Source organism: Apium graveolens, chromosome 3 (assembly GCF_009905375.1).
Source record: "Apium graveolens cultivar Ventura chromosome 3, ASM990537v1, whole genome shotgun sequence".
Classification (NCBI taxonomy): domain Eukaryota; kingdom Viridiplantae; phylum Streptophyta; class Magnoliopsida; order Apiales; family Apiaceae; genus Apium; species Apium graveolens.
The window spans coordinates 280,323,150-280,339,148 of NC_133649.1; positions in this window are offsets into that span (position 1 = coordinate 280,323,150).

Below are 15,999 nucleotides of genomic sequence, written 5' to 3' on the forward strand. Positions count from 1 at the left end.
TCTGACATCTCTTCTCCTTTCTTGAGCCTTAATGTCATGAAGACGTTGCTTTTGAAGAGTTTCTGTTCTTTGAATGTCTTTCCTCATGTCAATGATCTGAGAGACCTTCTTGAGTTCAGCTTCTTTTCTTTTCATCTCTGACTGCTCTTTCTGAAATTCTTTCTCAAACAGAGGATCCACTTGAGCTTCTTCTTCCCATTCTCCAAAATCACTTTCCTCTTCAGCTTCAAATAAACCATCTTTATCTTCCTGAACTGGTTCAGTGGGAATGTCAAAAATATCAAAGTCATCCTGTTCTCCACTGTAGTAGACATCATCAGCCTTTCCTTTGTCTCCAGCAGAGGTATCTTTTTCCTTCCCCTTTCCACTACTCCCTTTCTTCTCCCCCTTAGTTGAGGGATCCTCTACTGATTTTCCCTTAGATCCTCCATGACCTCCATCACCTCCCGAGCCTGAGCCTCCACCAGACGGCCCTTCAAAGTAAGTCCTTTGTTCTTCATTGGGACAGTGAGAATTTTTGATCATGTAGTACAGGTGCTTCATCCCTTCATTCAGATGTTCCATACCTGTCTCTATCTTCAGAAATCTAGAGGAATCCAGTGAATGATTCATTTCAACCAAATCTTCAAGAGAAGTCATCCTTGTATGTAGAGAGCAGAAGTCAGAAATGTCATCAGCTGATAAAGTTGGAGTTTCCTGAATGGAATTGAGCTTTGGTGTGACAGTGTTCTTGAGATCTGAGATATCATTCCTTATGATTGCCAGCTGATTGTTGACAGAGGTGGAAGAAGAAGACCGTTCAACCACTTGTGCTTTGAATGCTTGAGCTTCAGCTTGGCTTTTAGCAAGTTCTTCTTTTAGAGCAGCAATTTGAGCTAACAGGTTTTGAGTATCTGTGTCTGTGTGTGCTCTCACCTGAATTTCACTCGTGTTTGGTTCACTCGCCTCACGTGCTTGTGTTTCTCTCAATATAATTGCTCGTGAGGAGTCTTCCTATTGCTGTTCTTCTGTACCTGCAGTTAAAATCACCCTAGCCTCTTCAAGAGAGGTCAGTAGTGGTGCAATGGGAATTCGCGAGTCCCGATCCTCAGTCAAACCTATCATTTCATGTGATATAGATGTCTGAATTGCTTCAGGGATAGATTGACCGAGTTGCCCTCCACTTTCTCCAGATAAATCTGCGAGTGGAGAATCCCTTGAGGGAGCCAGAGGTGTTTGATCTGGGAGGGGAGAAAATGACTCTATTAAGGGTGGCTGAGAGTCAGATTTTCCCTCAGAAGCATGTGACTGCTCTTCTGCCGTAACTATGGCAGGCACTGTAACCGACTCTACGTGCACTCCTCGTTCTGTGTCCTGAGTATGATCTGGGGAAGTGTATGGTTCCATTGTGAGTAATGGAATTGTGCTTGACTCAGTACAAGATGCCATGGCCCTATGGCGAATTTCAATAGATGCATCCTGTTGAGAGAATGCCTCTAGTAACTGTTCATTGGCCATTTCAAAGTCCATGTCCTGTTGGGAGGACAAGGATGGGCTTTCAGATGCCTCAGTATATGTTCTTCTTTTCATAGGAGGAGGCAGAGCTGAGGGTTCACTCATATTTAACAATGCACTACTTCCTAGTAATCTTCTGGGTAACATTTTAGACAGTGGGGGAGAGGTTGAGATAGAATGTGACTCTGTGTTTGGCTCTATGACCTGGGATTGAAGTTGTGGTTCTACAACTTCATGGTCAGCCCTATCAACCACTGGGGGTCTTTCAACAGAAGTAGGAAGGGAGTGAGAGTGAGGAATTACTACCTGTAATGGAAGAGCATCTGATGTTGGAGGAGCCTGGGTGGCTTGAACCACTGGAGGTTGAGGTTGCTGTTCATGACCGGGAAGATTGAAAATAGGTAAAGGAATATAAGTGGCCATGAAAGCAGATACAAGTACTGGAACTTGCATGAATTTGAAGGTTGTGTCTTGGCGAGTGTAAATCTTTTTGCTAACTGGAGGGGGTTCGGTTACTGCAGAGTTAGCAAAAAGGGCTTTGTGTTCAGGTGTGAGAAGATGATCTGCTATAAGCATGAGAAAACGAGCATAGTAACATGATACCCTACGATTTGTAGAATGATCACGTAAAGCAGAAGTTAGACGTCTCAAGAGAATGGGAAAAAGTAGTTTGCCAAAGTTGATCCTTTGATTGAAAACAACCGCAAGACCAATATACTGCAGAGTGGAAGTGATGTTATGAAAATTGGATTTTGTGCAGTTGGCAAACACTTTGGAAAGTGTATCGAAGAAAATATCCCATTCAGACACCAAATTGGATTTAGAAAGTTTGGTTAAATTGATCACCCCCTAATAGTGATAAGCATGGAAAAAGTTTGTGATTTCATTTTCAGAGGGTAAATTACAGAAATTGTCCAACGGAAAATTTAACGCCTGATTAATGACTGATTCATCAACTACATACTGTGTGTTTGCCACGGTGAATGAAAAAGATTTTGAATCACCGACCACAGTAGATGTTGTGCAAATCAGTCTAAGAAGATCGACATTTAAAATCACATTTGATTTTATAGCAGAGCTAACAATCGAATGGTCATTTAAAAATCTAATCCAAGGCTTAAATTTTTCAACATCACATTTTTCCGGATTAAAATAACCAACCTGATTATGCGCGACAATTTGGAAATTGAGAGCCATTTAAAATAATAATAAGACACACACTTTCAGAATTTTAAGAATAATATTAAGAAAATTCAAATTAATTAAATTAATTCAATAATTCGAATTAAATTAATTATAATCGAAAAATTTAGACAGGAATGTATCTCGTTAAAATCCTTAACTCACAAACCCAGATTAAACAAGCTAAAAGACACAAATCAGAAATTAAAATAAAAATAAAAATGTTCAAAATCAACAAACACAAATTGAATTTGAAGGGGCAAACTGATTAAAAAAAATTTTGAAAATTTTGACAGCACTCCTGTATGTATATATATATGTAAGTATATATCACAGGAGTGAAGATTCAGTTTGCTGAGTAAAAACTCGAGCAAGGAAAGAAGCAGTTCGTTTGTTTTAGTTCGAAGAGAGAGAAGAGAGAAAATGAATAAAACTGTTCGACTTATAAAAAGAAATGAACTGTTGAAATGGTTTTTAAAAAAAACAAACGCACGCCTTTATATTACAGCTGGTATGACAATCCGGGATTGTCATACCGATTGTCATACCAGGCAAAAGAAAGAAAATAACCGAAAACAATAAGAATAAAACAAGTGATAATATATAACTGGTATGACAATCTGATAGTCATACCGATTGTCATACCAGTATAAAATAAAATAATATATATATATAATGTTTATAACTGGCAAGACAATTGATAGTCATACCGATTGTCTTGCCAGTATAAACTATACTGAAAAACACTAATATGACAAATATATACTGAAATGACTTTCAGCAAGACAATTTCAATTGTCTTGCCGATTGTCATTTCAGTAGAAATACAGTCAAAATGTACAGACTTCTATATATATGTACTGAAATTATATTACAAAATGGTAAAACTGAAATACAGACCTATAATATTTACAGAATTAAAATAATTAAAATATTTCAGAGATAATAATATTTTCAGTCCAAAAATAGATTTCTTTTGAATTTTAACAAATTAAATTCATAGAAAAATATTTTTAGAGAAAATAAAATATTCTGAGACATTAAAATTAACAAGTTGAGTAAATAAATAAGATAAGATAATAGAAATTACATAGAAATAAGCAAGAAATATGATAAAATGATAAAATAAATTTGCAAATAAATTTTTCATTTATGAAAAATTCATTTGTAAATTCATTCAAGAACAGATCCCAGATATTAACTAAATTAATCACTAAAACTATTCAACATGCCCAATTTACCAACTAATCTGGTAAATGTGGATTCGTCAAGTGGTTTAGTGAAAATATCTGCTATTTGTTCTTCTGTTGGAACAAAAAATAGTTCAACAGTACCATTCATGACGTGCTCTCTAATAAAATGATACCTGATGTCAATTTGCTTTGTCCTCGAGTGCTGCACAGGGTTGTTGGTGATGGCTATTGCACTTGTATTGTCACATAAAATAGGAATTTTGTTCAATACAGAGCCATAGTCTCGTAGTTGGTTCTTAATCCACAAGATCTGAGCACAGCAGCTTCCAGCAGCAATATATTCAGCCTCGGCCGTTGAGTTGGAAACTGTTTGTTGTTTCTTGCTGTACCATGAGACTAGTCTGCTACCTAGGAATTGACAACTCCCTGAGGTGCTTTTCCTATCAACAACACTTCCTGCATAATCTGAATCTGTATATCCGACAAGGTTAAAACCAGATTCTTTAGGGTACCAAATACCTAGATTTGGTGTTCCCTTAAGATATCTTAATATTCGTTTAACAGCAACGAGATGAATATCTCTAGGATCCGCTTGGAACCTTGCACATAAACATGTAGCATACATAATATCTGGTCTACTTGCAGTAAGATAGAGTAACGAGCCAATCATACCTCTGTAGCTTGTGACATCTACCTTAATGGAGTTTTCACATGGTCCAAGCTTGACAGCTGTAGTTGATGGAGTCCTTGCTGATGCAGAATCCTCTAGATTATACTTTTTGAGGAGTTCCTTGAGATACTTGGATTGACAAATAAATGTTCCATCTAACCTTTGATTTACTTGTAATCCAAGAAAGAACTTTAGCTCTCCCATCATGCTCATTTCAAACTTGCTGTGCATTAACTTAGCAAATCTCTTACAGAGATTATCATTAGTAGACCCAAATATTATATCATCCACATAGACTTGGACTAATATAGTATCATTCTTATGTTTTTTAGAAAAGAGAGTTTTGTCTATGACACCTCTAATAAAGCTATTTTCAATAAGAAATTCAGAGAGTGTGTCATACCATTTTCTTGGAGACTGTTTTAGCCCATAAATAGCCTTGAAAAGAAAGAAGACAAAATCCAAATGATATGGATCTTCAAAACCAGGAGGTTGCTCTACATATACCTCTTCATCCAGCTTTCCATTCAGAAAGGCGCTCTTGACATCCATTTGATAAACTTTAAAGTTTGAGAATGCTGCGAATGCCAGAAATATCCTGATAGCCTCAAGTCTAGCCACTGGAGCATAGGTTTCATCATAATCAATGCCTTCAGCTTGAGAATACCCTTTTGCTACCAGTCTTGCCTTGTTTCTCGTAACCACACCATCTTCATCTAGTTTATTCCTGAATACCCACCTAGTACCAACAGCTTTCTTGTGTGTAGGTCTAGGTACTAGTTTCCAGACTTGTTGACTTTCAAACTGATTGAGCTCATCTTGCATAGCAATCACCCAATCTGGATCAGTTAGTGCTTCTTCAATCTTCTTAGGTTCCATCTCAGAAAGAAATCCTGAGAACAGACACTCATTTTGAGTAGCACGTCTAGTTCTGACTCCAACATCTGGATCACCAATAATCAACTCAAAAGGGTGAGCTTTATTCCAGACAGTCTGTCTTGGAAGATTTGATCTTGATGATTCGCCTTGAAATTCATTGTGATGTTGTGTCCTACTAGATGATCCTTCAGCATCTCCCCCTGAGTTGTTGCCATGTTGACTTGAAGATTCTCCGTCAGTAGCAGTGGTATCTTCATTGTTGCCAAAGTTTCCATCACTATTACCTTGAGTATCATCATGATTAACAGGTTCTTCACCAGCAACAACTTCAGGTTCTTGACCATGTTCTGATTCTGAATCTGACGTATCATCAAACTTCAGTTTCTCAGAAGGATCTTCAGTTTGGATACTAGGGAGTTTAGTGTCATCAAATGTAACATTGACACTTTCAGTTACTTTGTGTTGATCAATGATATACACTCTATATGATCTTCTTCCATATCCAACAAAAATACCCTCATATGCCTTTGCCTCGAACTTACCATGACGATCATCTCCATCCTTGAGCACGAAGCATCTTGCACCAAATACATGAAAGTATTTGATAGAAGGTTTCTGTTCATTCAAAATCTCATAAGGAGTTTTCATGAAGTCTTTGTTGATTAGAGTTCGATTCTGAGTATAACATGCAGTATTGACAGCTTCAGCCCAAAAGTACATTGGAAGACCTGATTCACTTAACATCGTTCTTGCAGCTTCAATCAATGTACGATTCTTCCTTTCTACCACTCCATTTTGCTGAGGGGTTCTAGGAGCTGAAAATTGTCTAGTAATCCCTTTGTCTGTACAGAATCCATTGAGAAGTGCATTCTTGAATTCTGTCCCATTATCTGACCTTATTGCTCTAATAGGGACGTTAGAATCTAACTCAATCATCTTGATATGATCAATCACAACTTGTGGTGTTTCATCCTTAGAGTGAAGAAATAAAACCCACGTATACTTGGAATAGTCATCAACTATCACAAGACAGTAACACTTCTTTGACATTGAAAGGATATTAATTGGACCAAATAAATCCATGTGCAATAATTGCAGAACACCAGTTATGGAAGATGTATCAGTGCCTTTGTGACTTGCTTTCTTTGACTTTCCTTTCTGGCAAGCCTCACATAGTCCTTCTGGAGAGAATTCCAGCTGAGGCAGACCTCTTACCAATTCTCTTTTGATAAGAGAATTCATTGTTTTGAAATTGAGATGAGAAAGTCTCTTGTGCCATAGCCAACTCTCATCTGACGATGCCTTTGCATAGAAACAATTGACTTCAAGATTGCTTCCAGAGTTCATGTCAGCTACGAACAGATTTCCTTTCCGGATTCCCATTAAGGAGGGTTTTTCACTTTTCTTGTGCAGAATCTGACACTTCAGCTTGTCGAATAAAACATTGTAGCCGTTGTCACAGAACTGACTAATGTTAAGCAGATTGTGTTCAAGTCCTTGCACAACATATACATTTTCAATGATAACATTTCCAGCTAGCAAACAGCCATATCCCTCCGTTAAACCTTTGCTGTTATCTCCAAAGGTAACCACTGGGCCAGCTTTCTCAACCACATTTGATAGCAGGGCTCTATCTCCGGTCATATGTCTTGACGATCCGCTGTCAAGAATCCACATTACCGGTTGTACCTGTTTAATGCCCTGCAATACAAATGGATTAGACCTTCTTCGGAACCCAAGCTTGGCTGGGTCCGGCATACTTGTAAAATTGGCCTTTATCAGGCAAAACAACATTCTTAATTTTAATATTCTCAACGTTCTCAATGACTGAACATTTGACCTTGTGAACAGCCTTGACAAATTTCTGTTTAGGCTTAGGCACAAATGTCTCCTTTCTAGCTTTAGGAGGACTAGCAGTCTTAGACCTATCATGCTTTCTATTATTCACATGCTGACGAGGAGTAGTCTTATCATTAGAAACATGCTTACCATTAAAATAAGCAAACATCAGATTAAAAGCACAAGACATACAATCAGGAACACCACATGCTTTATGAGAAGGATTAACAATAGGCAACTTATGCATGGTAGACATGGCATTTGTGTTATCCAACTCATGTGTGTCTGAGTTAGTCTCAGTTGCTTTCACAACCTTGACTGGAACTTTTGACACACTTGACTTGGAGATAGCTTTCCCATTAGCATTATCTTCAGCACGGATTTCTTCTTGAATAATAAAAGAGGTCTCATCAAATGGTTCAGCAATTGATTCTTTATAGAGGGGTTCATCAACACCCTTAAGCACATGTGGTACTTCCCTGCCTTTAGCACAGACATGAGGAGGGGAGTTTATGCCTAATTTTCCAATAGCAGCATTGTAATCATAACCTATACCAGATGTTTGATTAACAGCTTGCTTATTGTAAAACTCTTTGGACTTCGAACAAGAATTAAAGTAAGCTTTAACCTTAGCCTCAAGACTAGTGATCTTGTCTTTAAGAATAGTTTCAAATTTTCTATAACAGTCAACTCTATTCTCTAGAAAAGACACTTGATCTTTTAATTTATCTTGATTAATGTGTACAAGTCTTAATTCATTGACCTCTTTCTCAAGGTCTTTGATTTGTTGATTTAACAATTCATTATCACGACGAGCACAATCTAAAGAACCTCCTAGATGATAAACTAATTCAGCATCAGTAAATTTTACCTCTTTTCTTGACGATGAGGTGCTTGCATCACTAGCCATGAGAGCAAGATTCCCAACTTCTTCATCTTCACTGTCAGTATCATCCCAGCTTCTTCCCTTTGCCAGGTAAGCCCTTTCAGATTTACTCTTCTGATTAGAATCGTAAGAGTTCTTCCTAGCTTGTTTTGGCTTCCTGCATTCTGTGGCAAAGTGTCCCAACTCATTACAGTTGAAGCATCGAATGGTGCTTCGATCAACCATCCCTGTTTTATACCCACCACTGCTGGTGTTAGAGGATGAAGATCCACCTTTCTGGAATCTGTTGTAGTTGGACTTGTACTTGAACTTGGGATTACTTTTGAATCTGACATTTGAGAATCTCTTGACAATCAGGGCCATTGACTCATCCTCCAATTGCTCCAGTTCTTCCAAGGAATAATAATCATCTCCTGATTGATTTGTAGTAGGAGAATCAAATTCTGCTACTATCACATTATCTTCAACCTTGGAAGACTGTACCATTCTTTCTGACTGTTTAGATTGTTGTTGATATTGTGGTTGTTGTTGTTGTTCATCAGCTACTAGAGCAGTAGACGTGCTGACCACTCTTCCTTTCCCGTAAACTTCCTTCTGCTGAATCTGCTCCAACTCATAAGTCTTTAACACACCATAGAGACTTTCCAAAGAAATCTCACTCAGATCTCTTGCTTCTCTTATGGCAGTGATTCTATGTTCGAGATGAGTTGGCAGTGTTAAAAGGAACTTTTTGTTGACCTCCCTGATGGAATAGTATTTACCATTAATGTTCAGGTTGTTGATCAATGCATTGTACCTCTCAAACACTTCAGTGATTCCTTCCCCTGGATTGGATTTAAAGTATTCATACTCAGAGGTTAGGATTTCTAGTTTGTTCTCCCTAACTTCCTCTGTGCCTTCATTAATAATCTCAATAGTTTCCCAGATATGTTTGGAATCTTTACAATTCATCACATGTTTATTCATCAGGGGATTAAGGGAATCTACTAAGATTAATTGAAGACTAGCATCCAGGGAGGCTTCTTCTATTTCAGCAGGAGAGAAGTCCTCAGGATCCTTCACATAAGTTCTCGCTTTGGTGATCACCACATCATTTTCTATTACCTCTGGTTCAATAACCATAGGAATTTTTGGACCCTTCTTCAACACTTGCAAATATTTGGGATTAGCAACCTGTAAAAACAGTAGCATCTTCTTCTTCCACATAACATAATTTTCTTTATCGAAAAGTGGAATTTTAACGGTTCCAACTTTTTGTGTAGTCATTATGAATTTTTTGAGTGAATAAAAAATTCAAGAAGTGAAAGAAACACAAAAGTCTAGGATCTAGATTTGTACGTAATCAGAAGGCTCTGATACCAATTGTTAGGTCCCAATTTATTTGTAGAAGGGGGGTTGAATGCAAACAATACCGTTTAATCGAATAAAATGCGGAATAAAATTGTGAAACAAAATTCAAGTTAAATAAAACTTTTATTAAACTTGAAAGGTGTTACAACTACGGTATCGGTTACAAGGGATTAATCTCAAATCAATTATTACAAATCTAGAATAAATTCGACATGAACTTTTTCTATTTTTGTAATTAAAAGATCAAATGCTAAATGCGATTTGAGATTAAGTTCTAGGGATTTTAATCCGCTAGATTGATACACAAGAACAAGATAAATATTTCTAGTTGATTGGATTTAACTTTACAATCTAGAAATTTAATCTTGAAGAAAAGCAGATGAAAAATAAAATGTTATGCTTTTGTTTTCTGCTCCTTTTTCTCTTGTGTGTTCTATTTTCTGTTTGATTGGATTCTGTAAGTGTTGATCAATAAAAGTCTTCTGCTGCTTTTATCAAACACCGAACTGAAAAATATACTGGCATGACAATCTCTTTGGCCAGCAAGACTTTCGGTATGACAATATTTACAACTAGCAAGACAATCAAAATGAACTAGCAAGACTTTCGGTATGACTATTGATTGTCATACCGATTGTCATATTAGTTCAAATAAATTGTCTTGCTGAATTAATAACAGATTTTAATCTAAATAGAAATTCTAATAAGACAATTAAATGTATTGGCATGACTTTCGGTATGACTATCAATTGTCATACCGATTGTCATACTAGTTCAAATGAATTGTCTTGTTTTGAATTTAAGCAGATTTTAAACCAATTAAAATCTTGTAAATCCTCAATATTAATTCTAAATTAATTAATCAATTTAATTCAATTAATCAATAAATTAATCTTTGCAGATATAATTTATTTTCTTAATTAAATTATATGACTTAATTAATTAATAGAGAATTAATACTAACCCTGAGCAGCATCCATTCTTCTGACAATCTTCTGAAAATCACTGAGACTTATGAATCAATTCCGCCACTTCAATGCTGACACTCGATGTACTGTCTGGTTCATGAGTGACTAACTTCCGTGACGTTTCTTCATGTCTTGACTTTGATACTCTGATTAAATCCTTGTAATAAATGATACCCTGACGAGATCTCTGTCACTTGATTAAATCCACGATCTTGATTTATATCACTGAGGCATGATCAAATTCTTGAACTTCTTCCAGTGAATCTTCAAGTCTGCAGATGAACAATGTTTCTTTATCCTTTGACAGATGTTACTTTGTGAGATCTCTCTGATGATAGATCCACTATTTACTTATTACATTCTTATTTGAGTTGAGTTAAATCCTCGAATAAATGAATAGGCTATGACATATGCCTTTCAAGACCTCAGAAATTTTAAATTGGAGTCCTTAACTTGGTACACTCTGCCATACAGCTTCAATCCATTCAACAGTTTCTGAAATCTGTTGAAGGTATCATTCAATGATTCTCCTTCTTCAAAATGAAAATATTCATACTGTTGAATGAGAAGCTGCATTTTGTATTCTCTAACTTGCTCAGTACCTTCACAGATAAGTTGCACAGTATCCCAAATTTCCTTAGCAGTTTGGCTGTTAATGACATTGTCAAACATATCTTGATCTAGGCCATTAAACAGAATGTTCATGGCTTTCTTGTCCTTGTGAACCTCTTCAATATCTTCAACAGTCCATTCTGCTTTTGGCTTGGGAATAGACTGTCCAACAGCAACTGTTGCAGTAGCAGCTGTGGCCACTTTGTGAGGAATGTGAGGACCATTTTCAATGCAGTTGATGTAGCTTTCATCTTGAGAGAGAAGATGTAAATGCATATTCACTCTCCGGTGATGATAGTTATCTCTTTCCAAGATTTGAATCTTTACACCAATATCCTTCTTACTCATGATGTTAGCAGAATAGATCTTTAAACTCTTTGTATGTTAAGAGCTTACCCTGATACCAATTGTTATTCCCAGTGGACTAACAATGAGATTTACAGAAGGGGGTTGAATATAAATCTCAAAACTTTTTCAAGTTTTGAGCAGTTTCTAAGACTAAGTGTTTTGATGAACAAATGTGTGTGAATTGCTTTAAGCTAATACAGACAGATATATATTCAAGCACAAATATAAAGAACACAAAGAACTTAAAAACTTTTCTGGTGGATTTGTTGTTCCACCAGAGATGTGTTATTTCAGAAAATCTATGAATCAAAGAATTGATCACAGCTGCGTCCTAGTACAAACTAGATGATTTTCTCTCTGGATTTTTTTAAACAGCTCTGAAAATTCACCATCTAATTACTAGCTGCTACTTGGTTTATATATCACCAAGTTTACAAGTGAAGACAAAACTGTAAAATACAATTAAAAGATTCTTCACATGTTTCTTCTTCATTTCTCTATCCAATGCAATTTAGGTTTACTTGTGAATCTTTGAATACTTCCTTGTTTGCACCAGAATGGAAATACTGCTTTTTCTTGATTCCTCCAAGAGGCTACCACATTTCAGTTTGTCTCTGTCAACCCATGTGCCTCTGTCAGCTTATGAATTGTCACTATCAACTGCTATTGAACTTAGCATCCGTTGAAGCTTTCATCCGTTGATGGCTTTATCCGTTGAAGCTTTATCCGTTGATGCATTAGCAGTTGAAGCTTTAGAGACATCCATTGAAGCTTTGTTTCTCATCAGTTGAAGGCCTTTAATATCAGTTGATACTACTTCACTTATACAAAATTACAAAGCATGAAATATTTACAATTAGCCCTCCTATTTGCATATCCACTAGTAGTCAACATGACTCATAATTTCCCATATCTAAGAATTACAACTTAAATACAGAGAATGAAATGTGCTACAATACTAAACTTATTTCTATGTAAAGCTACTCCTTCAACAGATAGCCAGAATGGTCTTATCCGTTGAGGTTACAAACACAAGATTTCTACTTAAGTGTTTTGTTGAACTTATCATCAAACTAATACACATATTCCTAACAGTGTTATCATTATCGAGAATAATATTCATTGTAACCCTAGCAGCTCTCGTGATATTTGTTCATCACTGAGAGAGGACAGTTCCATATTGTAACAGAGTTTAATAAAGTTTGTTTTTTGTTACTTGTGTTCTTTTAATTCGATTTGATTGTGATAAACACTGTATTCAACCCCCTTCTACAGTGTGTGTGACCTAACACATCTAGTATTTAATTCTTTTTACTCTCTTAGTTAATGTTCTTTAGTATAATCTCTCAGTTAATCTTAGTTATAAACAATCTCAATTTTTTATTCGTCTTAACATTGGATAATAGCCATACCATTATTACATAAGTACATCGATTAAAATTAACCTAACTAGTCCCTGTGGGAACGAACTAGAATTAATTCTATATTACTTGCGATCGCGTATACTTGCGTGAATATTAGCTCGTGTTCTAGCCCTAACAAAGGAACTCAGACCTGCTCTGGCCTAGCTGAAAGATCAGAATAATAAACAAGTATGAGCGAATGAACTGCTCAGCAAGTAGTATATAACTTATGCGTGAATCAACAACAATATACCTGAAGAATAAAACTGAACAATAGTTTGTGAGAAAAATCAAAAGCTAATATAAGCATTAATGATAAACAATATTTTTCATATTTTAGATTGGAATCCTCGAACGACGGTGTGTTGCCACCGGTAATCAGCTGCGGAGCAACACCGGTATGCCAAAGTATAGCCAACTAAACAAAGGGGCACCCAAGGCACATATTGGCCTATCAAGGTATTATAATCAAGTATAATGCATAGCTCACACTGGACCTCTGCCACGGCCTCTTACGCAACCTTCCAATAAATAAAAACATTTTTAATTAAAGGAGCCGAATCAAACGACATCCTTAACAATATAACTCCCCATTTCACATGGTCCGAAGTAACCGCAATAACTGATGGCGAGATAACTAGAATAAATAGTTATTCTCTAATCTCATAACAATGTGTCCCTGTATAGCATATATCTGCATAGTATAGGTATTCACTATCTATCAAATGGAAGATTCGTTCTAGCAGAACAACTACTAAAATAAAAGAATTTTAATAAATCATTGATTGTATGCATATAGTGCATCGTGAGAATATTTATAAACAATTCTAATATTTTGAATATGCAAAACATCCATCTATTCTGAAATTAGAATATAAAAGGATACTTGCATAATCAAATAAACATTTTGATGTGTAAAATATTTAACTATTCTAGAATTAGAATAGATGAGGAATACTTGCCTGGTATGCAAAATAACTCCTCACTATAACCTCAACTTATAATTGTTGGCTACCAACTCGGTCTAACTCCTGACTACACTTTTGGCCACTCGATTCTATAAACAAAAGTACTATTTTAATTAACCAAACAAAACTCAACCGACGTAACTATATGTCTCAATGTCTACCCAATCGTTTATATCTAATCGTGGCAATTAAAGCGGTAAACAGGTAGCATTTATATCACATAGAACGTAGTCATGTTATTCATATAACACGTAAGTCAAATAGTCAAAAGATAGGTCTTAGTATTTTTAAAACTTAAATCGGGCCAAATTATGATTTTTTTGATGATTATCGAACTCAGAACAACTCGCAAAATAAGCGACCTCTCGATAAAAAAGGATTTATGTCTCGAAAATATTTTATTGGAAGCGAAATATTTTTCTAAGTCTATACGCGTTCATTTTTTATCAAACGGATGAACGGTCTGTTTATTACGAATAAAATATGAATAATTCAATTAATAATAATATTAATTGAATATTTAATATCTTTATATATTTTTAAAAGGTCAAAATAATTTTTAAGAATTATTTGGCTTAATTATAAATAATTAAATTTTATTTAACTATTTACAAATAAAATTAATTGATTAAACAAATTAATCAATTAATTAAATTATAAATAATTAATCAAAATAAATTATAAATAATTAAATCAAATTATGATTTTTGAAAATAACAAAAGAAAATAATTTTATGGAATTAAAATAATTCGGTTATTTATTAAAAATAATTACCCAAATTAATTTTGATCAAACAAATAAATATTTGGAATTAAAAATTGGAATTTTGAATAATTTTTAAAAACAAAAATCTGATTAACAGATGTGAGGTTTTGAGTGATGCAAAAATATATCAAAGGGAGGAATAGTTGGGGAAGGTGACCAGAGTTCCTCGGGAACTCGCCGAAAAATCTGAGAAATCCCAGATTCCGGTGGTCGGCCCAAAACGCGGCCAAAATCCGGCTGTCCCGGTTCTAGCCCCAAAACCTCACTCCTGGACACGTTTTCGATGCCAAATAACTCCAAAATAACCCTAAAGTCCAGAATAATTCATAACAGCATCAGGCAAGGCCAGAATCGACCTTCTCGGCCACAAACAACGATCGAACGCCGCCGCCGAACTCCAGCCAACGACGTCCGACCTTGTTTCCAACCCAAATCAAACGATTTATACATGAAAATGAAGCTCAGGAATATTACTAGATATTCATATCATCATAATCACCAACCACATCATTTATAGTTCGAAAAAACAAAATTAAATCGACTAAAACTCGAGAACTCCAATAACACAAATTTGAACTACAACATCAACAATAATTACATGAATCGATTGCTACAATCCTAGTAAAGCTAATTTTAGCATCAGAAACATTCAAAACATCACAAAAATCAAGAACCCAAATCGGGTCTAAATAAATTAAAAACGATTATGCAGATTAAACAACATTATGTTACGATCTTGGTATCAAAATGATGGTCTAATCACGGGCTTTGATTTGGTTATTAGAACTCCAAAAACTAACACTTCTAGCACCCTGAACAATCGGATCAAAGATCAAGAAGAACCCTAACCCCCAAAATCTCATTTTTCTGATTTTCTGATATTTTCTAAATTATTAAGGATAATTATGAAAAATAAAAACAAAAAAAATAAGCTATTTCTATTTTCTGAAAATAAAAACCTCAAAATCAATTAAGGGTGTTTTTATTATCTTTATTAAAATAATTATGCCCAAAAATAATAATTATGGGGACTAATTTCGAGAATAAGATTTTCAAATAAATACAATACTAATGTCAAAATTCCCCAAAATTTATGAATGATTTAAAAATGCAAAAATATTGGGTCATTAAATACCCATGATTTTTTAAAAATAAAACATGAATTTTGTGGTTTTGACGTCCCGTAGGGTCCCGGTCCATTAATTTTTAAGAAATTGAAATATTTCCTAAATAACAGTAAACCCCGAAAACACATATATCGTATGCAAATGCACACAGAACGAGATAAAACATGTACCACGTAATAAACACTAATAAACACACGTCGAGATCGCGTATAATTTCATATGATTTTATCTTAAACACGTAACAAATAACCAAAAAATTCCTAGTCCTTACAGGACCACAAATAATAACTACCGCATGACATATCTTGGCAATA